This window comes from Scyliorhinus torazame, chromosome 16 (genome assembly GCF_047496885.1).
Source record: "Scyliorhinus torazame isolate Kashiwa2021f chromosome 16, sScyTor2.1, whole genome shotgun sequence".
NCBI classification, from domain to species: domain Eukaryota; kingdom Metazoa; phylum Chordata; class Chondrichthyes; order Carcharhiniformes; family Scyliorhinidae; genus Scyliorhinus; species Scyliorhinus torazame.
Window position 1 is genome coordinate 136,180,992 of NC_092722.1, and position 23,251 is coordinate 136,204,242.

General features: G+C 45.8%; 1 protein-coding gene and 1 long non-coding RNA gene across 3 annotated transcripts in view; one reads left to right on the top strand and one right to left on the bottom strand.

Annotated features, from left to right (window-relative positions):
• Positions 1-23,251, bottom strand: part of adgra1b (adhesion G protein-coupled receptor A1b) — an 827,468-nt gene that overhangs the window by 117,753 nt on the left and 686,464 nt on the right. The gene's annotated exons all lie outside the window — the stretch shown is intronic.
• LOC140393098 (uncharacterized) overlaps positions 2,539-23,251 on the top strand; it is a 131,906-nt gene continuing 111,193 nt past the window's right edge. For both annotated transcript variants that reach the window (XR_011935488.1, XR_011935489.1), the window contains exon 1: positions 2,539-2,634. This is a non-coding gene — a long non-coding RNA (uncharacterized lncRNA). The remainder of the gene's footprint in view (positions 2,635-23,251) is intronic.

Consider the following 23,251-nt stretch of genomic DNA (forward strand, 5'->3'; position numbering starts at 1 on the left):
TGGTAAAGCAACTCCACAGCAGTGGTGAGGCCAACACATCAGTCAGTTCTGATGAAAGTGGTGGGCAAAATAGTAGTGGGCAAATTAGTTGAATCAATTCTGAGAGATAGGATTAACTGTCACATAGAAACACATGATCTGGTCATGGATAGTCAGCATGGATTTGTTAAAGGAAGATCTTGCCTCACAAATTTGATTGAATTCTTAGAGCAAGTGACAAGAAGGGTTGATGAAGGCAATGAAGAGGATGTGGTGTACATGGATTTTAGTTAGGCATTTGACAAAGTCCCACGTGGCAAATTGGTCAAGAAAGTGAAAGCCCATGGGATACAGGGCAAACTAGATAAAACGTAGCCTTAGTAACAGGAAACAAAGGGTAATGGCTGATGGCTGCCCTTGCAATTGGAAAGTTGTTTCAAGTGGTGTTCCACAAGGCTCAGTGTTGGGACTCTTACTGTTTATGTTATATTTTAAAGGCTTGGATGTGAATGTGGGGAGCATGATTGGGAAATTTGTAGACGGCTCAAAGATTGGCCGAGTGGAAGACAGTGTAGACGATAGCTATAATCTCCAAAACAATATGGATGGATAGGTGGTGGGGATGATAAAGTGGAAGATGAAATTTAACAGAGATGTTAGGGTCTATTTGACCACAGTGGGCTAAACAGCTGGCTTGTAATACAGAACAATGCCAGCAGCGCGGGTTCAAATCTGGTACCGGCCTCCCCAAACAGGCACCGGAATGTGGCGACTAGGGGCTTTTCGGTAGCACAGTGGTTCGCATAGTAGGGCAGCACGGTAGCACAGTGGTTAGCATAGTTGCTTCACAGCTCCAGGGTCCCAGGTTCGATTCCCAGCTTGGGTCACTTTTGATGCAGGACAAAAACTAACTCAGCTCCCAACTGTACGACAGATCACAAGATTACAGTCAGCAATCTCAATCAGCAATGTCAGCACAAGCACCTGTTCCTCAGTCGGGACGCCTCCACACAAAAAACAGTCCAGTCTTGCAAGTATTATAGAATCCCTACAATGCCAAGGAGACCATTTGGCCTATCTAATCTACACCAATCCTCCGAAAGAGCACCCTAATACCCTGGCCCAATACCCTGCCCTATCCCTGTAAATCCACCCAATCATTGGACACATTAGGGGAAATTTAGCATGGCCAATGCACCTAGACTGCCATTCTTTGGACTGTGGGAGCAAACCGAAGCAACCCGGAGGAAACCCACTCAGACATAGGGAGAGACGGTGGCATAGTGGTATTGTCTTTGCACTAGTAATCCAGAGATCCAGGATAATGATCTGGGAACCCGGGTTCAAATCCCACCACGGCATACGATAAAATTTAAACTCAGTCAAATATCTGGAATAAAATGATGACCGTGAAACCATTGTCGATTGTCGGAAAAACCCATCTGGTTCACTAATGTCCTTTAGGGAAGGAAATCTGCCAGCCTTACCTTATCTGGTCTGGTCTACATGGGACTACAGACCCACAACAATGTGGTTGACTCTTAACACCCCTCAAGGGCAATTAGGGATGGGCAATAAATGCTGGCACAGCCTGCGACGCCCACGTCCCAAGAACGAATAATAAAACAAAATGTGTGAACTCCACACAGTCACTCGAGATTGGAATCGAACCCGGGTCCCTGGCGCTGTGAGGCAGAAGTGTCACAGTGTTGCCCAAGATCCTAAATTCAAATTCTGTCATGGGATAGCTGGCAATTAGATCTCACCCCTGGTGAATAATGCCCACAAAATGTCACTTCCGTCGCAGGGGTCTTATCGGATGGCGAGAGGAATCTAACCGCTCTTTACTCTATACATATCTTCTGGTGATGAACATATATGTATGCAATCTTCACACTGTACATAACCAACCCTGTGAAATGGTATCTGGAGGCATAAACTCATTGATGCCTTGTTTTGACAGCTCAGGCAGCCTCGGGGAATGTTGATTTACTAATGCGCTTGTGTGTTTGGGTGTACGATTTAAACCTTCTAAATAAATATTCCAGTACGGAATGTTGCAATTATTAGATCACATCATTGATTGTTGTTTCAAAAATATGAATCCTGAAAAAAAGTTTTCAATTTTATCCTGTAGTCTTTGAAATATCTTTGTGTACAAAGTGATTGAATGCTGCAATATTTTCTGGTTGACTACTTTTTCTATCATAATCATGGCTGCACCGTTGAACAAATTCTGATAATATTTAGGTGGATATTCTGTAAAGATTTTCCTGTGACCCCCCCCCAAGTTGAAAACGCACAAGATTTACTAATTTATTAGTTGATGAAGTAACGTATTTACTTTAGGTGGAACAGATAACGTTAATCGTATTCAGTTTTGCGATAAGACAAATATCAGTAGTCAGACACGCATCAGTGTTCAGGTGTGTTTGTATTGAGGAAAATGACAGTGGGAATCTAAGCAGCTCTTATTTGCTCAACAATAATGTCTTCACCATCATTTTCCTGTTCGTGTTATTCAGAAGCAGGAATTAGAACCTGCAGTACTGCTCCCATGACAACCAGCTGCCTCTTATACACAGTATCAATTTGAATTTGTGCAGGCAATTTCCAATACACCATTCAGCCAGAAAAAATACAACGCATCTTAAGGTAAGAGAATAATTCTCATTACTTACTGTGTGCAGCTGAAAAAAAAACATGTTGCGAAACAAATGGTTTGTATGTGTAATTCATGATCAGTAGCTCTGTAGTAAATGGTAATTGTTGTTTTCCTTTGCTTTCAACACTTTATATACTTAATAAGTTTGTATTGCAGTTATAACAAAACAATTATAGGAAACCTATGAATCAGCAGAAACAGAATTCTGATTGCATGGTTTGCTAATTGTTGATTCTGTGTGTTTCAATTCCTTCATTATGCATCTGTATCATATTGTTTAACGCTGTCCATTTCCATTGCCTCGAGACTCTTACAGGTTATTAATAATGTGTCGTCAAAAATTTGCACCACTTTTGACCTCACAACCCATTGTAATAAAGTGTTCAGCACAGTTAAGTTTTAGGCAAATGCATCATACTGATCGAGGTGAGAATCAGTTCAAAATAATCAGCTCGTAACAAGAGACAGGTTATTATATTTAAAATGGGTTCTTTGAAGGATTTAAAATAACTCTTAAAATAATTACAATCATTAAAAGTGAAATATATCCCCAAGTGACATCTTGTCAATCTAATCATGAATCTGATGGAAACCACCATTATTTGTTCTTTCTCTGACTTGATATGAAATGGAAAATCATGTCTGGAATGGCAGTGGCACCATTGTCAGTGTACACAGTGACTCCGTGTAACTTCAGGCAGAAATGTTGTTGCTTTTTTCTCTTCGACTTGTCTTTCTTGATAACATTTGTTGGCATGAAACTGAGTTGTATCGATTTGAATCAACCGCTGGGTGATTTTGTCCTCAGATTTAAAAAAATAGCCAGAGCAGTTTGGATGACTTTATTTGTGTGCAAAGAAGGGCAGAAAGTCCAAACTCATTTCCACATATCTCGACCAGTACCAGCGTTAGAGACATCAACACTGATTATATAGGAACACAGGAATTTGTAGATTGTATAAGGTAATTTTTGTACCTCTGATCAGTACCACCATTTGGAAAGCAGTCTATCATATCTCTTGTACTCTTGGTCTTCAAAAACTACCTTGCTCCCTTTTTAATTTGTTGCCAGCATCAATTTGCGCCGTCTCCTTGAGTATTCAATTCCATGCATTGAACACCCACTTGTCTAAATTGTTACATTACCTTCTAGTAGAATTCCGAGGCTAACTCCAACCCACCTAACTACAGAATTCAGTTCATCTATACCCACTGGAGTTCTGAAAATTGTTGTAAGCTCCTGACTGAGCTTTCTTTTCTCCACTATGAACAAACACTGCAACCTTGCACAATGTAGGTCCCATCCATTGACTCCATCTACACCTCCCGCTGCCTGGGGAAAGCGGGCAGCATAATCAAAGACCCCATCCACCCGGCTTACTCACACTTCCAACTTCTTCCATCAGGCAGAAGATGCAAAAGTCTGAGAACACGCACAAACAGATTCAAAAACAGCTTCTTCCCCGCTGTTACCAGACTCCTCAAAGACCCTCTTATGACTGACCTGATTAATACTACAGTCCTGTATGCTTCACCCGATGCCGGTGTCTACGTATTTACATTGTGGACCCTGTCTTGCCCTATTATGTATTTTCTTTTTCTTTTCTTTTCTTTTCATGTACTAAATGATCGGTTTGAGCTGCTCGCAGAAAAATACTTTTCACTGTACCCCGGTACACGTGACAATAAACAAATCCACTCCAATGCAGGTACATAATGTTCCCGTTTTAACTGAGCTTCGTGGACTTAATATAATGCTAATGTTCGACTGAGCACAAAAAAAAAACCTTTGAGATCAGCATTTATCCATTTCATTTATTTAATTCTCTCTATAATCATACATTATTTTGGTCTCTCTTTCTCATAACCTGTTCTAAAAGGCGGGCAAATAATTGGCTCCAGGCTTTTGTAACCAGCGATTGTTAGGTGTTGCAGGGCGGCAGCAGATCCCGTGCCTTTTGGGTTTCTTTCTGACTTTGTGGGTGAGCTCCGCTTGGTCTTCATCTTGACAGTGCAATTGGGCATTCACTGTAAGGCAGACTCACCAGTCAAGAATCAGATCCTACCACTACCTGGTACAGCTGAAGTTCAACAGTGGCATGACGATATGCTTTCTACATTGATTCCAAACTAAGGTTTTTGTTAAAGTATTTACTTTAAAACAAACAGACCTTAGAACAAAAATCAGGGGCGAAATTCTCCCGAAACGGCGCGATGTCCGCCGACTGGCACCCAAAACGGCGCCAATCAGACGGGCATCGCGCCACCCCAAAGGTCCGGAATGCTCCGCATCTTTGGGGGCCGAGCCCCAACATTGAGGGGCTAGGCTGACGCCGGAGGAATTTCCGCCCCGCCAGCTGGCGGAAACGGCCTTTGTTGCCCCGCCAGCTGGCGCGGAAATGACATCTCAGCGCCGCTGACAGTTTCCCACGCATGCGCAGTGGAGGGAGTCTCTTCCGCCTCCGCCATGGTGGAAGGGAAAGAGTGCCCCCACGGCACAGGCCCGCCCGCGGATCGGTGGGCCCCGATCACGGGCCAGACCACCGTGGGGGCACCCCCCGGGGCCAGATCGCCCCGCACCCCCCCCCAGGACCCCAGCGCCCGCCCACACCGCCTTGTCCCGCCGTTCAAAAGGTGGTTTAATCCACGCCGGAGGGACAGGCAATTTATCGGCGGGACTTCGGCCCATCCGGGCCGGAGAAACGAGTGGGGGGGCCCGCCAACCGGCGTGGCGTGATTCCCGCCCCCGCCGAATCTCCGGTGCCGGAGACTTCGGCAACCGGCGGGGGCGGGATTCACGCCAGCCCCCGGCGATTCTCCGACCCGGCGGGGGGTCGGAGAATGACGCCCCAGTACTGGGTTAGTTTTAATTTTAGATCAGTGCTAAACACCAGGGAGGTCGTCAGTTAGCTGGACGGCTGGTTCCTGATGCAGAACTACGCCAACAATGCGAGATCAATTTCCGGTCGGCTTAAGTTATTCATGAAGGCCCTGTCTTCTCAACATTGCCTCTGGCCTGAGGTGTTTTGACCCTCCAGTTAAATCGCCACCACCGGTCAGCTCTCTCTCAAAGGGGAAGAGCAGCCTATGGTCTCCTGGGGCTATGGCGACATTTGCATATTTTTACTAAGCACCAAAACGTATCCAAACTGTTCTTATTGCATCTCCCAAATAACTGTATCCCCCAAATAATAAATAACATTTATATATGGCCGTAATTTTCCGGCCGTTGGAATTCTCTTTTCCCGCTGGCAGTGCACCCCTGTCCATGGGTTTCCTGGCAGTGTGGGGTGGCTTTGATGGGAAATCCCATTGACAAGCAGCGGAAGTGGAGAATCTCGGCATCAGCGAATGGCACTTCCCCGAGAAACACGTAGCTGGCGGAACGGAGAACACTGCCCCTCATGCTTTTCTTGGTCAAAATTATATAAAATCTTCAGTGTTGAACAAGGTAAACTGATTAAAAATTATGTACAGAAGTAATAAAATAATTTTGCACGTCACGCTGGACAACTGTCACTGCTTTCTCAATTAGATGTGATACCCTTTAAGAACAAAGTTCAATTCAGCTGTTATCCTAATCCTTAAATTGTACAATGCTATGGCAGCAGCTTATGCTAGTAAAGCATCCAATGACAGGTTGAATAAAAGACAAAACTATATTGAACAACTACTGTCATCTGCTTTACACTGAGGCTTGGCAAAGAAGATTTCAACTATCAACATTAGAACTGGCTTCTATCATAAAAGGATTTTAATGCCTCCATTTAAAAGTGTGAGAAACAGAAATATCAAATACATTTTCCACAATTGCAAACTTTACATTTGATTTGAAACCATTTTTTCTTTTGTTTCTTGTATGAAAATAAAAGCCTCTTTCAACACTGTGCAATGTTCTCACATTCGTTTAATTTCCCTCAGAGGTACATCCTGCAGGCTGGCCTTTTGATTTTAGCTAAATTCAGTTTTTCCATCAATTGCATTAATACAAACGTACACTGCAATTTGATGATCGTGGTAAAGCACAAAATGTTGTTCTTCCAGGAAAATAATGAAAACAATAAAATACCCTCTTATCAAAAAAACAGGTCTGCTTTATCTGACATAGCTTCAGCCTCTTCCTGTTACGGGCATGCTCAATCACACTGCCCTCTTCTTTTTACAGTGATCAATGAGGTGACAAAATGCATCATAGTAATACGTTCAGTTGTTCAAACCTGCCACACTATATATGCTGCCGCACCACCTTCATCAAAACAATGGGAGCTGTAAGGCTGGCTTCAAATAAACCAAAACCTTTTCAGATCAGATCCACTGCCAAACACACCAAGTTTTTCGACCTGATTCCCGAGTGAGTCTGGCAAATACTATCTGAATTCCATCCTTTATTAGCATAGGAGGCTATCAACCAATGGGACATTATATTGAGCAAATATTAATGATTTCAAACTCAAAGCGGTATTCAGAATAGAAAATAAACCTACCTACTAAATCCAAGCTTTGACATGAATCACCCCGCTATGCTTTGTGTAACTATAGCTATCATGCATGTCAATTGACTGCTAACTTGCACATTCATAATATAAGCCATCAATAAAAATCAACGTTTTTCCTGTTTTATTGAAATTGAAGATACAGCCATACGCTTTGAAAACCATCAGCAACATTAGTTTTGGCAGCATCTTGGTAAATACACCCACGGTTTTCAGCTATTTATTTTCTTTGTCAGAGTGCAGTGAGATGGGGATCTACACATTTTGTGACATAATTCAAAGAGACTCATCCCTATCCATCTTTCCTTTTACATCAGATCAAAGGTTGCCTCCATAGAATTTCTGCTTTGACAACAATGCTCAATGTGCTGTATCTGTTTAAGTACAAAAGAGTACTTCATGTGACTGTTTCCATCAGGGACAGGTGAAGTGAGTCCAATGGGCACCCATTTTCCTGACCAGGCTTTGTTAGCATTCTGATGGCGATCCTTGGGGAAGGTCAAGGAGAGAGACTCATGGTGGGTTGCACAACATTGATTCTGTGGGGCTCGGAGAAGCGTGAATTCATGTTCTCCTGACTTCACAAAAGATCATTTACAAACCTTCTTTTGAAAATGTCTTTGGGCATTCAACAGCTTGATGCACATTCCACCCATTTGTTTCTCAAAGTTGCATTGGGCTATGTTTGACATTGTAGAATCTAATTCTTGACTTCAAATATGCTAGATGTAGCCATCTCAGAAGGCCATCTGCAAAGGACCATGGGAATTATGGCCAACCCAGGACTGAGACAGACTCAGAGCTTGTGTGTGTATTTGCAACCCAGATAGCTAGACGTGATCGAAACCCCCGCTCGTTTGCATTCTAATGACCCATTTACAAAGAACAATAGGACTGCACTCAAGAAACCGATACAGCCACAGACTGATCGCCGCCACTCCCTTTACTCAGGGAGCCCAAACAGCCAAGGTCAATGACCGCTAAGGACATGCCCAGCCATCAAGGCACTTGCCCCCTTATTGGCCAAAATCAAAGGCAGTGATCGAAGCTTGTCGAATTATTGGGTCCAAGTTAAGGACTGCCCCAAAGAGCACAAAATCCCAGAGGGATAAGAAGAGACACAGCCATGTGCTCGGTCTCTCTTGGATCTGGCCTATGCCAACCCAAGTGCAGCATAACGACCAGACAGACAAGTTCAAGACCAATGATCGCTACCAGACAGAAGAGCCCAGCAGAAACAGAGCCACTTCTTCCACCCAGCCACGCAAGATCCGGACAAAGGCCTTGTCCATATGCATAGAGCCGTTTGCCCTGATGTTAAGTATAGGTTATTGTAGTTGTTAGGTGTAGTTTAACTTATAGTGTTTTGTAGTAATCCTTGTGTGTAAATAAACCATCTTTGAACTTGAACTGACTAACTGGTTGTGTGGTCCTTTGATCGATATCCAGTAAAGCCTTGTGGTGGTATCATTTGATACCTGGCGACTCTAAAGAGCATCATTAATTGGCGACTCTGGTGCCAATTGGCAACATTATTGGCGACTCTGGTGTGACTTGAATTAGAAGTGATTTTGTCACTCCGAGAGAAGCCACAAACTTTGAAATCCAATTGCGTGGAAGAGAAAGAACCACAAATGCAAGCCCATGTCGACCAAATCACCGAATTTCGGAAGTGTGTACTAACCTGCATGCGTACTAACAGGGATTTCAGGTAAGCTCGTTAGATTGTGTCAAAATTATCGAGGGAATTGTGAACCGGAAAACAGCTTAGGTCATACCTGCAGTTCAAATCGCCACTTTATCCTCCTGTCCCAAATTAAAGGTAGGGAAAGAGAAATCAAAGTAGTGCAGGAGAAATTAACGATAGGAAAGAGAGATTAACAGTAGGAAACGAGAGATTAAAAGTAAAGCAAGAGAGATTAGAAGCAATGGCCACAGGAACCCGAGGTCGCAGCGACCAACAGAGCAGCGCAGTGCCCCATATGGGAAGAAGAGTTGAGGAATTATTTAAAGGGGAAAGGGTCCTATTTTTGTTCAAATGAAGAGTCAGGTCCAGGAAGCATAGGACAAACTTGGTGGGACAACCTAACCAAGGTGCATAAGAAAAATGCACCGAAAGTGCAAAAGCCGATGGCAATAGTGTCCTGTTTGGCACAGTTGCGAGGCACAGAGAAGGTCGTGAGGACGCTCCGCAGGCAACTAGTTGAGAAAGTAGAGAAGAATGAGGGAAACAATAGTGAAAGCGAAAAGATTATTGTGCAACTCCGCGAGCAGTTGGCAGCTAGAGATAAAGAGATGGCTGATGTCAAACGGGCACACCAATCTTGTTTAGTTCACCTTAGCAGCTTTCAGACCCAGTACGATAAAGCCCACCAAGATACACAGCGTGCAGTCTTGGTACGAGAAGGGACAGAACAGCAGGTAGCACAGTTAACGAGTCAATGCGCGGATTTAAAGGCAGTTTTACGAGCGCTCCATAGCTCCACCACAGAACGAAGACAGAGCACAGTAGACCATGCGAAATGTAGACAATAGAGAAGTTGCAGTCCCTGCTTTCAGTGCAAAATGAATTTAGGTATACCTAAATTTAGATGAGGAGGCTGCCCCAATTGGCAAGAACTAAATGAAACCACCCACAGATATGTGGAGGGCACAGAAAATCACAAAATCACCCCATGCCCTGAAAAGGAAAGCACCCGCACCACCGACTGCACAGGCAGCACACCCCCCATTAATCCGGTCACCACACAGCGCAAGTCATCGGATCGGGTGGAGCCCGATTGCGTATACACTACCCCATTATCCATCACTCAATTGTGAGATGCCTGCGTTAAAATTGATCCATTCAAACCCATCGCTGACCCGCAGAATTTCTTTGAGAGAGTACGCCAGCAAAAGGTTATGTACGGTCTAGACGAAAGGGAGGAAGTTAAACTTCTAGTAATGAGCCGTGACCAGTCCATCAGCTCAGCTTTGCCAGAACCCCAGAATGTAGGAGGAGGAACCCTACAGGAAATGAAAACGGCCATTTTAGATGCGATCGCGTACAACAAGGGAGACCCAGTAGAAGGTCTAAACCGCTGTAGGCAAAAGAAGGGAAAGCATCCGACCGCATTTGCAGGTCGCCTTTGGATCCATTTTAGGGCAGTATTTTGGGATTCAAACTGTGCACAGTTAAATGAGGACGACACCACTAAACGGTCCCGCACTTTAGTCTCCCACGCCACAGAAGCAGGTCAAAAGGCTTGTGTGAATTAGAACCCCGCAGACCACACACAGTTTGGGTTTTAAAGAGACTATCCAAAGCATGGGAACAATCCCTACACAGGGAGGCAGATCAGGAACAGGTAGAAGCAAATATGCACCCAGTTAGAACTAACCAGGACCCAGCATGGATAAATGAGGGTAGACATGAAGGACAGCACCCCAGAACACAGGCACCACGACGTTGCTATAATTTTGGACACATGGGACATTATGCCCGCGAGTACCGGCAAAACCCCCTGAACCAGCAACGCCACCAACAAGATGGCCCCCCCACCTAGAAACAATGTTAGGCCCATACATAGTGTTTGCGCCCGTTCAGATAATTCAGCAATCAACACCACAGATTGACGGTGTTCGGACTCCCCAACTTGGGTCTGCGACACACTCTGGGACAAATTAGACAGACCAGTAGTCACAGGCACAGTCCGGGGACATCCAGTAGAATTTATTTGGGACACAGGAGGGTCCCGCACCACTTTAAACTCCTCCACAATGTTTCAACGTGACAAATGGCCCACCACAGACACCATCACCCTTAGTGGATTTACCGGACACGTACAGCAGGGATACATCACAGCCCCCGTAGATATTCAGATAGGAACCATAAGCACCAGACACCCCGTTGTTTTAGTGGACTTGCCCCAAACAGCCGAGCACATTCTAGGAATCGATTTTATGAGCTCCCACAACCTTTCCTTTGATCCCATGAATAGATGTGTATGGAAAATGGCCAAAACAGCGAGAGCCCCCGCTACGCTCACAGTAGGGGACTATGAACATAAGATTTCCTCAGTAGGAGACTATTGGTTTGATCTGCAAACAATTAGTACAGACGAGACAATTAGAGAGGTCCTCAGAAAACATAAAGCTTCCTTCGCCCAACACACACGATTGTGGGGAGATCCCAGAATGGTCACAATTTCAGATCCCGATCCTAAGCCACAGAAGCAATACGGTTTCCCACAGCAAGCCGAGGGTGAGATTTCAAAAGTAATCAATACCTTATTAGATCAAGGAGTAATTCAGCCGGTAGCCTCAACAAATAATGCCCCAATTTGGCCCGTGAAAAATCCCGATGGTTCTTGGCGACTGACAATCGACTACCGAGAACTTAACAAGGTCACCCCTTTAGCAGCCCCACCGTTTCCACGAGTCCCAAGACCATGCTCAAGCAGGGAGTACAGGCAAAGTACTTCACAGTGCTGGACATCAGCAATGGCTTTTGGTCCATCCCGCTCGACATGACGTGTAAGTATAAGTTCGCATTCACATTTCAAGGGCAGCAGTATACGTGGACATGCATCCCGCAAGGATTCCACAACTCCCCCTCCATTTTCCACCGACAATTGGCCAACGGACTTACCAAATTTTCCCACTCCGAATGCCTTATACAGTATGTAGACGACTTACTCCTACAGACGGACACAAAGGAAGAGCATGTAAAGCTTCTTTCGGAATTACTAGGTGTTTTGCAATCCATTGGATGCAAGGTCAACCCAAAAAAAGCCCACATCTTAAAAGAAAAGGTCCTTTATTTAGGCACCATTATCACCCACGGGAAGAGAGAGATCGAACAGAAGCGAATTGAATCAATAGTTAAATTGCCCCTGACCCACAATATCACTGCACTCCGGTCATTCTGAGGATTAATTGGATATTGTAGGAACCATATAGATGGTTTTGCCACAAAAGCAGCCCCCACTCTCAGAGCTCCTTAAAAAGAACGTCTCATGGGAATGGTTTCCCCAGCACACAGACGCCATCAATGAATTAAGACGCGCCCTAGGCACAGCCCCTGCTTTGCAAGTTCCAGACCCACACTCTCCCTATGCCATAGAAGTAGCAACCACGACCAAACCCTATCAGCAGTACTCTTACAGGAAAGACATGATCGCTTAGGACCCGTAGCCTATGCCTCACGACCTTTGGATCCCATACAGCAAGGATTTACAGCCTGCGTAGGCACTTGCTTGCAGTCTTTTGGGCAATACAGTATTTTGCATACATCACAGGCCTTAACCCTGTGATGTATTTTAACCGAGCACACCCCAACGCAGCTATTGTTAGATGGTAGGTTAAAGGACAGTTCAGTCAGCCAGATCAGAGCAGCTCGCTGGACACTGTTGTTACAAGGAAGGGACATTACAGTCAAATGCACAAAGACCCACACATTTCTAGCAGATAACCTTCAGTATGCAGGGACCCCACATGAGTGCCAGATCATAGCAGCCCAACACCACACAGGACCCTTTATTCCAAAGTCAATGCACACACGAGCAGGCAGTAAAACGCAGAATCCATACACCATAGACAACGCTTTAAAGATTTATGTAGACGGTTCCTCCACGATAGAAAACGGAAAGAGAATAACTGGTTGTGGAATTTATGTAGAAGACGCACAGCGACACGCATTAGAAGAAATATCTTTAAAATTGCCCGGCCACCTAGGATCACAAGCAGCAGAAATAGCAGCCATAGCGTATGTAGTGCAGCACCCCGATTCCTTTCCAACCCCTGCAGACATATATTCAGACAGTTTATATGTGTGCAATAGCTTGACAGAATTCCAGCCCATGTGGGAATCTCGAGGATTCGTATCAGCTGATGGTAAACCCCTACGGTCAGCCCCATTGTTGAAACACATTCTTAGGGCAGCTAAAGACCGCACGTATGGTATTATTAAAGTGAGAAGCCATCATCGTTCCTCCCCACCCGGTAATGTAAAGGCAGACGCCTTAGCCAAGTCAGGGTCACGCCACGGTCACTTTTGGCAACCCCCGAAAGTGAACCGATACATGCAGTCCAGGTTTCTCAGACCAATATCGAGGATCTATCCCAGGCCCAAAAGGCAGCTGACACTCTCAAACAAGTTTTAGACGGTAACTTCCCAGCTCCCTACGACAAATGCAAGGACTCACTGATGGTGCAGGATGGTATAGTTTTGAAAAATGGAATTTACATGGTCCCCACCCAGGACAGAAACCAGATAATTTACCAGTTTCATGACGGACACGGACATCAGGGGATAGACAATACCATTTAAGACCTTTGCGTTGGTGGCCTGATTTAAAATCCGCTGTACACATTATGTTGAGAATTGTTTAATCTGTGCACAGAACAATCCTGAAAGGTACTCCAAGAAGGGACAATTGAGACCACCCGACCTGTTAATGGCCCTTGGACAACTTTGCATTCGACGACATCTAACACAGTATGTAGATTGTCCGACCAGAGGGGAGGCCATATTGGATTTGGTACTTGGTAATGAACCAGGGCAAGTGATAGATTTGTTAGTGCGGGAGCATTTTGGAGATAGTGACCACAATTCTGTGACTTTCACTTTAGTAATGGAGAGGGATAGGTGCGTGCAACAGGGCAAGGTTTACAATTGGTGGAAGGGTAAATATGATGTTGTCAGACAAGAATTGAAGTGCATAAGTTGGGAACATAGGCTGTCAGGGAAGGACAGTGAAATGAGGAACTTGTTCAAGGAACAGGTACTACGTGTCCTTGATATGTATGTCCCTGTCAGGCAGGGAAGAGATGGTCGAGTGAGGGAACCATGGTTGACAAGAGAGGTTGAATGTCTTGTTAAGAGGAAGAAGTAGACTTATGTAAGGCTGAGGAAACAAGGTTCAGACAGGGCGCTGGAGGGATACAAGATAGCCAGGAGGGAACTGAAGAAAGGGATTAGGAGATCTAAGAGAGGGCATGAACAATCTTTGGTGGGTAGGATCAAGGAATACCCCAAGGCCTTTTACACATATGTGAGAAATATGAGAATTACTCATATTTCTCACATATGAGAGGGTAGGTCCGATTAAGGACAGTGGCGGGAGATTGTGTATTGAGTCTGAAGAGATAGGAGAGGTCTTGAACGAGTAATTTTCTTCAGTATTTACAAATGAGAGGGGCCATGTTGTTGGAGAGGACAGTGTGAAACAGACTGGTAAGCTTGAGGAAATACTTGTTGGGAAGGAAGATGTGTTGTGCATTTTGCAAAACCTGAGGATAGACAAGTCCCCCGGGCCAGACGGGATATATCCACGGATTCTATGGGAAGCAAGAGATGAAATTGCAGAGCCGTTGGCAATGATCTTTTCTTCCTCATGTTAACTGGGGTGGTACCAGGGGATTGGAGAGTGGCGAATGTCATGCCCCTGTTCAAAAAAGGGTCTAGGGATAACCCTGGGAATTACAGGCCAGTTAGTCTTACTTCGGTGGTAGGCAAAGTAATGGAAAGGGTACTGAACGATAGGATTTCTGAGCATCTGGAAAGACACTGCTTGATTAGGGTTAGTCAGCACGGATTTGTGAGGGGTAGGTCTTGCCTTACAAGTCTTATTGAATTCTTTGAGGAGGTAACCAAGCATGTGGATGAAGGTAAAGCAGTGGATGTAGTGTACATGGATTTTAGTAAGGCATTTGATAATGTTCCCCATGGTAGGCTTATGCAGAAAGTAAGGAGGCATGGGATAGTGGGAAATTTGGCCAGTTGGATAACCAACTGACTAACCGATAGAAGTCAGAGAGTGGTGGTGGATGGCAAATATTCAGCCTGGAGCATAGTTACCAGTGGCGTATCGCAGGGTTCAGTTCTGGGTCCTCTGCTGTTTGTGATTTTCATTAATGATTTGGATGAGGGAGTTGAAGGGTGGGTCAGTAAATTTGCAGACGATACGAAGATTGGTGGAGTTGTGGATAGTGAGGAGGGCTGTTGTCGGCTGCAAAGAGACATAGATAGGATGCAGAGCTGGGCTGAGAAGTAGCAGATGGAGTTTAACCCTGAAGAATGTGAGGATGTCCATTTTGGAAGGACAAATATGAATGCGGAATACAGGGTTAACAGTAGAGTTCTTGGCAATGTGGAGGTGCAGAGAGATCTTGGGGTCTATGTTCATACATCTTTGAAAGTTGCCACTCAAGTGGATGGAGCTATGAAGAAGGCCTATGGTGTGCTAGCGTTCATTAACAGAGGGATTGAATTTAAGAGCCATGAGGTGATGATACAGCTGTACAAAACTTTGGTACGGCCACATTTGGAATACTGTGTACAGTTCTGGGGTTGCCTCATTTTAGAAAGGATGTGGAAGCTTTGGAAAAGGTGCAAAGGAGATTTACCAGGATGTTGCCTGGAATGGAGAGTAGGTCTTACGAGGAAAGGTTGAGGGTGCTAGGCCTTTTCTCATTAGAACGGAGAAGGATGAGGGGCGACTTGATAGAGGTTTATAAGATGATCAGGGGAATAGATAGAGTAGACAGTGAGAGACTTTTTCCCCGGGTGGAACAAACCATTACAAGGGGACATAAATTTAAGGTGAATGGTGGAAGATATAGGGGGGATGTCAGAAGTAGGTTCTTTACCCAGAGAGTAGTGGGGGCATGGAATGCACTGCCTGTGGCAGTAGTTGAGTCGGAAACATTAGGGACCTTCAAGCAGCTATTGGATAGGTACATGGATTACGGTAGAATGATATAGTGTAAATTAATTTGTTCTTAAGGGCAGCACGGTAGCATTGTGGATAGCACAATTGCTTCACAGCTCCAGGATCCCAGGTTCGATTCCGGCTTGGGTCACTGTCTGTGCGGAGTCTGCACATTCTCCCCGTGTGTGCATGGGTTTCCTCCGGGTGCTCCGGCTTCCTCCCACAGTCCAAAGATGTGCAGGTTAGGTGGATTGGCCGTGATAAATTGCCCTTAGTGTCCAAAATTGCCCTTAGTGTTGGGTGGGGTTGCTGGGTTGTGGGGATAGGGTGGAGGTGTTTGACCTTGGATAGGGTGCTCTTTCCAAGAGCTGGTGCAGACTCGATGGGCCAGGTGGCCTCCTTCTGCACTGTAAATTCTATGATAATCTATGATTAATCTGGGACAAAGATTCGGCACAACATCGTGGGCCGAAGGGCCTGTTCTGTGCTGTATTTTTCTATGTTCTATGTTCTATGTACATTGGCCCCCTCCCCCCTTGCAGAAACGGTTTCAAATACATATTAGGAGTAATTGACATCTTTACAAACGGGGAGAAGCATTTCCCTCACGGACAAACACTGCAAAGGCCACAGCTAAGATGTTGACCCAACAGATATTTACATGCTGGGGACTTCTCCGCAGCATTGAGTCAGACCAAGGTTCCCATTTCACCGGCAGAGTCATGCAAAATGTCCTAACGATTTTTGGAATCAAACAAAAATTTCACATCGCGTACCACCCCCAATCCTGCGGCATTGTTGAGAGAATGAATCGCACTTTAAAAGCGACCATTAGATAGATGGTGCAACAGAATAAAACCACATGGGACACAGTTCTCCCATTTGCCCTTATGTTTATTCGGAAAACCGTTTTCAGTTCCACAGGTTTCACCCCCCACACTATCATGACCGGACGGCCCGTGAAAGGAATTGAATATTTATTAAGTCTCGATTTGGCAAGCCCCACAGTCACCGCCCTCACCCATGAAAAAGAGGTCTAACAAGTCACAGACAATATTAAAGCAGCACAGCTCGCTGCAGCTGTCCAACTAGGCACTAGAAGGAAGCAGAGTAAAGCCTGCTTTGACAAAACCGTCCACCCCGTAGAGTACACAGTCGGTCAGCAAGTAATGCTTTCCCTTTACAATCCCAGTTCTTTCCTCTCCCCAAAATTTGCAGGACCATACTCCATTTCGGACAAACTAAGCCCCTCTGTGTACAAGATAACTTACCCCAATGGTAAAACTGGTTGGTTCCACATCAACCAGCTCAAATTCTATGGAACCCAATGTAGCCACTCCCACCACATCTCCCTAGCAATAGCAGACGATTCTACCCCGCCCATCGACAACCGAGTCCAACCCTCCCCAGCCCAGACTGCACATCCACGCCCACAGACTCGACTTTGTCTCCGCCCACAGGTACGACCTTCCACCTTGAGCTTGACTCCGACGACAGCGCCAGTCTCCCCGAATTGACCACGATCACTGACCACTGGTACAACCTCCCCAGACCCAGTCACTCCAGCCCACGGCACCATGACCAAGACATGTTTGGCCCCCAAAACCCCTTCCACAGCCACAGCCAGAGCCACCGCTACTGCCCGACAACAGTAACTTGCCTTTCCCTGCCACCACCCCTATGCCTCATGACAAACTAACCCATTTTTGGCACCGCGACAACTATTGTAGACTGGTTAGACATGACGATTCAGATTCCACGACGGCCCACGCGGCCACAGCACAAAAACGGCAGACACGAGTCTGGCAACTGGGAGATGGTGATGATTCACATTCTGACTCTGGTTATGGTAATCCTTTTACAACGCTTTTTGATACAGAATCCTGAGGTGTCCAGATGATGAGAAAAAGACATTGCATAATAATTATGGCGTCCTACTTTCTGATGGAACCTGCTCGCCTTTTTATTTTCCTTCTTTCTTTCTTCTTGTTGCATGGTTTTAATTAATGTCGGCCTGAAACCCAATTTCTTGATACAGTCATAGTTACTCTTCCGACGCCATTTACTGACCAATGGCCATTAAAGGAACAATTGTTGGATCTCACATGTGTTACAAATCATTTCTGCTCCTTTAGGTCACCTAGATAGGGAATAACGCACTAATCGTCGCCCTACCTGAGGACCCCAAATGCATCTGGCCAGTTAAGCTTGGGCAGTGGAGCAACGGCACTGATCACCGCCCTACCCGGGGATTCCACCCATTCTTGCCCTGCCGCAGCCCACACGCACCTCATGGGCGCAATTCGCCCATCGAGAGTCTAAGTGCCAACGCCGGAGTGATAACCGGAGTTCCCAGCCCCATATACTCCCGCCCTGGGGGGCTAGGAGCGGCATCATGTCATTTATGCGCACCGGGCCTTGGCGTCGTGTAAAAGCGGCGCCACGTAAATGACGTCACCCGCGATTGCACGGATTGGCCTGCGCCAACCCGCAGATGCGCGGGTGCCGTCCTCCCCGAGGCCGCCCCGTAAGAAGATGTTGGATGGATCTTGCAGGGCGGCGGAGGAAAGGAGGTCCTCCCTCAGAGAGGCAGGCCCGCTGATCGCTGGGCACTGATCGTGGGCCAGACCCCATTTGAGACCCCCCACCGGTGCAGGAAACTCTCCTCCTCCCCCCCCCCACAGGCCGCCCCCCCCCCCCCCAGCGTTCCCGCGTTGTTCCCGTCGGCAGCGACCAGGTGTGGACGGCGCCGGCGGGAACCCGTCTTATTGGGCAAGCCGCTCGGCCCATCCGGGCTGGAGAATCGCCGCTCGCCTGTTACAAACTGCTCCGGCGATTTTTTCACCCAGCGTGGGCGGGGGGGAGGGGGGGGGTGGGGGGGCGGGAGAATTCCGTCCCATGTTCCCATCAGTTTGAGTACTCTGGAATGGTTCTTTACACTTTGCACTGTCTTTGGCAGGTCTTAGTTTTCCCTTCTCTGCTCTTTTAGTATGGTTTAAAGAATGCCCTTTGCCACAGTCTCTACACTCATCCCTTTACCTTTCGTGACCCTCTGGTCATTCCCCACCTGCTATTTACACATATGACACACTTGGTTGCCACATGTGCTGCTACACGTGTACTACCGTTGGACCCTGGGACGAAGAAACTTTATAAAACTGGCTGCCCTAAAATTCGGCTGGTTAAGATGAGCCTGAACCACCACTGGTTGCAAGCTAAGAAAAGACTGGTCGGAGAAATTGTCCGCCCACTCTCCCCATCGACCACAAGCTGCGTGAATCTCTGTACTTTAAAAATTGGTATTTCTTGTCTCTCAAAACGTTATTTAAACAAAAATGAGGGAGTCACAAATGGTGCCGATCATAATGGGAAATTGGATTAAGGGGAGAAAGACAAGTAAAACGAGATATTAACCGAAGATAATAACAGATATTATGCTTGCACCCCCAGGATCACACGGAACATGGAAGATGAAGCAAGGACTGATGACCTACATTGTGATCATTGCTGGACTCCTACAACTGCGTGTGTTACAAGCCTCTGTACCACGCACCACACCAGCCCCGAACACCACAACACAACATGACACCCCTAGCCCGGACACCACACCACACATAGAGATAGACACTGAAATACCCACTTGGTGCGAAAACATTGCCAAATGGTACCCCCTCTCAAACACAGTAGAGGCCCTTCTGGTAATTGCAATAATCTGCATCCAGACACTTGGACTCTGCAAATGGCGAAAAAGAGACTCCCGCTCCCCGATATATACACTCCGAGCCGCTTTCTTTGGAATTCACCCAACTCAACAAACACTGTAATCGCTGATAAAAATAAAGAACGTATATCTCTCTAACTTTGATAGATTAAGTAGGTCTGTGATGCTACTGTTTTGAAATCTTGTGTTGTACGTAAGTTCTTTTTGAAATTTCCCAGCAGCATGAGAGTAGCTTAGATTGTGTTAGTTAGATATTCAATTGTGCGGAACAGTGAAATGTTTTATAGTGATCGTTAGAAATTATGAATGTATGATGTGTTAATAAAAATGTTTGGTAAATGCTCCAAAAACATAGGACAGAGTAGTGTAGAACCTGTCCTTGACCAAGGATAACCGGCACACCAGGAATGGATAAGGGATCAACAGTGTGATCCACCACGCTTCGCGTTCAGGATCAAGAGGACGGGATGTAGCCATCTCAGATGGCCACCTGCAAAGGACCATGTGAATTATGGCCAACCCAGGACTCAGACAGACTCAGAGCTTGTGTGTGTACTTACAACCCAGATAGCTAGACGCGATCGAAACTCCCGCTCGTTTGCATTCTAATGGCCCATTTCCCCACAACAATAGGACTGCAGTCAAGAAACCGATACAGCCACAGACTGATCGCCGCCACTCCCTTTACTCATGGAGCCCAAACAGCCAAGGTCAATGACCGCGAAGGTCACGCCCAGCCTTCAAGGCACCCACCCTTTTATTGGCCAAAATCGAAGGCAGTGATCGAAGCCTGTCGAATTATTGGGTCCAAGTTAAGGACCGCCCCAAAGAGCGCAAAATCCCAGTGGGATAAGAAGAGACACAGCCATGTGCTTGGTCTCTCTTGGATCTGGCCTATGCCAACCCAAGTGCAGCATAACGACCTGACAGGTAAGTTCAAGACCAACGATCGCTACCAGATGGACGAGCCCAGCAGAAACAGAGCCACTTCTTCCACCCAGCCTCGCAAGATCCGGACAAAGGCCTTGTCCATCTGCATAGAGCCGGTTGCCCTGAAGTTAAGTATAGGTTATTGTAGTTGTTAGGTGTAATTTAACTTGTAGTGTTTTGTGTTGCATGTCGAAGTAATCCTTGTGTGTAAATAAACCATCTTTGAACTTGAACTGACGGACTGGTTGTGTGGTCCTTTAATCGATATCCGGTAAAGCCCTTGTGGTGGTATCATTTGATACCTGGCGACTCTAAAGAGCATCATTATTAATTGCCAACATTAATTGGTGACTCCGGTGCTGATTGGCAACATAATAAGGCTTCCACTCTTTTCCATGTTGGTGCGTGGGCTGCCCATTTTACAGCTGTGGATCAAAATGGTGGAGATACAAGTTTCGATTAAAGTATGACGGGTTGGGGGTAGAGCTGGGTGGTGCAGGGGAGGTGGTACCTACTGATTTATGGTGCTACCAATCTGTTGACACAAAGTTCTTTCTGAACAGTTCATGTGGGGTGCACTTAAGAGTTCATGGTGGGGTGACTGTTTCTTTAGGAGTCATCAAAAGCAACACAACACCTTTTTACAATTATACTGGAAAAATAGGTTAACCAGTGTTGTAATATTCCTCTCAGGGATGGCCGTATGCCATCACTGGAAGGGTAGTGTGTCATGTGATCCAGTCCCAGTTTCACTTTGCCCTGTGAGCAGAACAAAGCGCACACAGCACAGTTCTGATGTCTTCACGCATTCTATCCTTGGGGGCAGCCTGGTGATGGCCTCACAGTGTCAGGAACCAGGGTTTAATTCCGGCCTTGGGTGACCGTCTGTGCGGAGTTTACACATTCCGCCCCCCCCCCCCCTCCTCCATGTCTGTGTGAGTTTCCTCACGCAGTCTAAAGATGTGCGGGTTAAGTGGATTGGTCATGTTAAATTGCCCCTTAGTGTCCAAGGATGTGCAGGTTAGCTGAGGTTATAGGGTTACGGGGGTAGGGCGGGAGAATGGGCCTAGTTAGGGTTCTCTTTCAGAGGGTCAGTACAGACTCAATGCATCAAATGCCTCTTTTTGCACTGTAGGAATTCTATGAATTCTATGATTCTTGTTTGTATGTTATCATGCCCTCAGCTTACACAATCCCTTTTGAATGATTGGTGCCTTTGCATCATTATAAAAGCATGACAGTCAGGACCAATATGAACTTCTTGAAAACTGATAACAATGATACTGCCAAAGAAACAAAATTAAATACTGAACATAATCACCTTATATAGGTATTTAAAGAAAGGCGACGGTCAGCATACTGGACATCCCAAGGAGACTAACAGCTATTCAAGTACAGAGATTCACTAAAATGATAGTAATGAAGAAAATAATGGCATTAAAAACTGACGAACTCCAAGAACTAGATGGATTCCATTCCAGAGTTCTAAATGCAGTTGGTGAGGACATTGCAGATGCTCCAAACCAACACACCCTCTGAATTATTTTTGAAGGTCATGGGTGATATTTTTATGCAATTTTTTTGTGTGGCTGTGTCCACCTTCAGGGTGGAAGCTTTTGAGTTGCTGAATGGCTGCGCAGCTGAGCCAGGAGCCCGGACCAAACTATAATCTTCCAAAGTTTTTCAGGTTCAGGAACTGAATGAATGAAATGAATGAAAATGGCTTATTGTCACAAGTAGGCTTCAAATGAAGTTACTGTGAAAAGCCCCTAGTCGCCACATTCCAGTGCCTGTTCGGGGAGGCTGGCACGGGAATTGAACTGTGCTTCTGGCCTGCCTTGGTCTGCTTTCAAAGCCAGCGATTTAGCCCTGTGCTAAACTAGCCCCTAACCAACTGTTCTACTGGGTTGAAAAATTGCACATGTCACTCTGCTGAATAAGAAAAATGAGAGAAGAAATTGTCGACCAATAGACCTAACATGGTGTCAGAAAATTGCTTGACCTATAATTAAGGGTAGAGTGACTGACCACCTTCAAAATTTGCAGCTGATCAGTTGGAGCTAGTCTGGATTTGTAAAGGGTATGTCAAGCTTGACGAACCTGACTAAATATTTTGAAGAGGTGACTCAACGGATGGGCAGGAAAATGTCTCTTGATTGTTATTCATGTGGGTTTCCGGAAGGCATTTGATAACAACCCACATAAGAGACTGTTAGTTCAAGCCGAAGCTCAGGGAATTGAGGGCAAATTATTGGCCTGGTTCTGAAATTGGCCAAGAGGCAGGTGTAGGAATAATGGACAGTACTTTAATTGGCAAAGAAAAAGTAAGAATGTAATTCTCTTGAAATGAAATGAAAATCGCTTATTGTCACAAGTAGGCTTCAATGAAGTTACTGTGAAAAGCCCCTAGTCGCCACGTTCCGGTGCCTGTTCGGGGAGGCTGGTACGGGAATTGAACCGTGCTGCTGGCCTGCTTGGTCTGCTTTAAAAGCCAGCGATTTAGCCCAGTGTGCTAAACCAGCTCCTTGCACAGTGTCCCTCATGACCAACTGATCTATTAATGAAGTACTTTGGAAGTGTTGCTGTTGTATTTCAGGAGACATGGCAGCCAATCTGTACATAGCAAGCTCCCACATACAGCAATGAGGGAGTGGCTAGGTAATGGGCGCAATTCTCCCCAAAAACTTTGAAGCTAATTTGTGGTGGGTTTTTCAGGGAGTTTCCCGCCGGCTCTGCCAGCGAGTTCCCCACCGCTATTCAGTGTCACTTT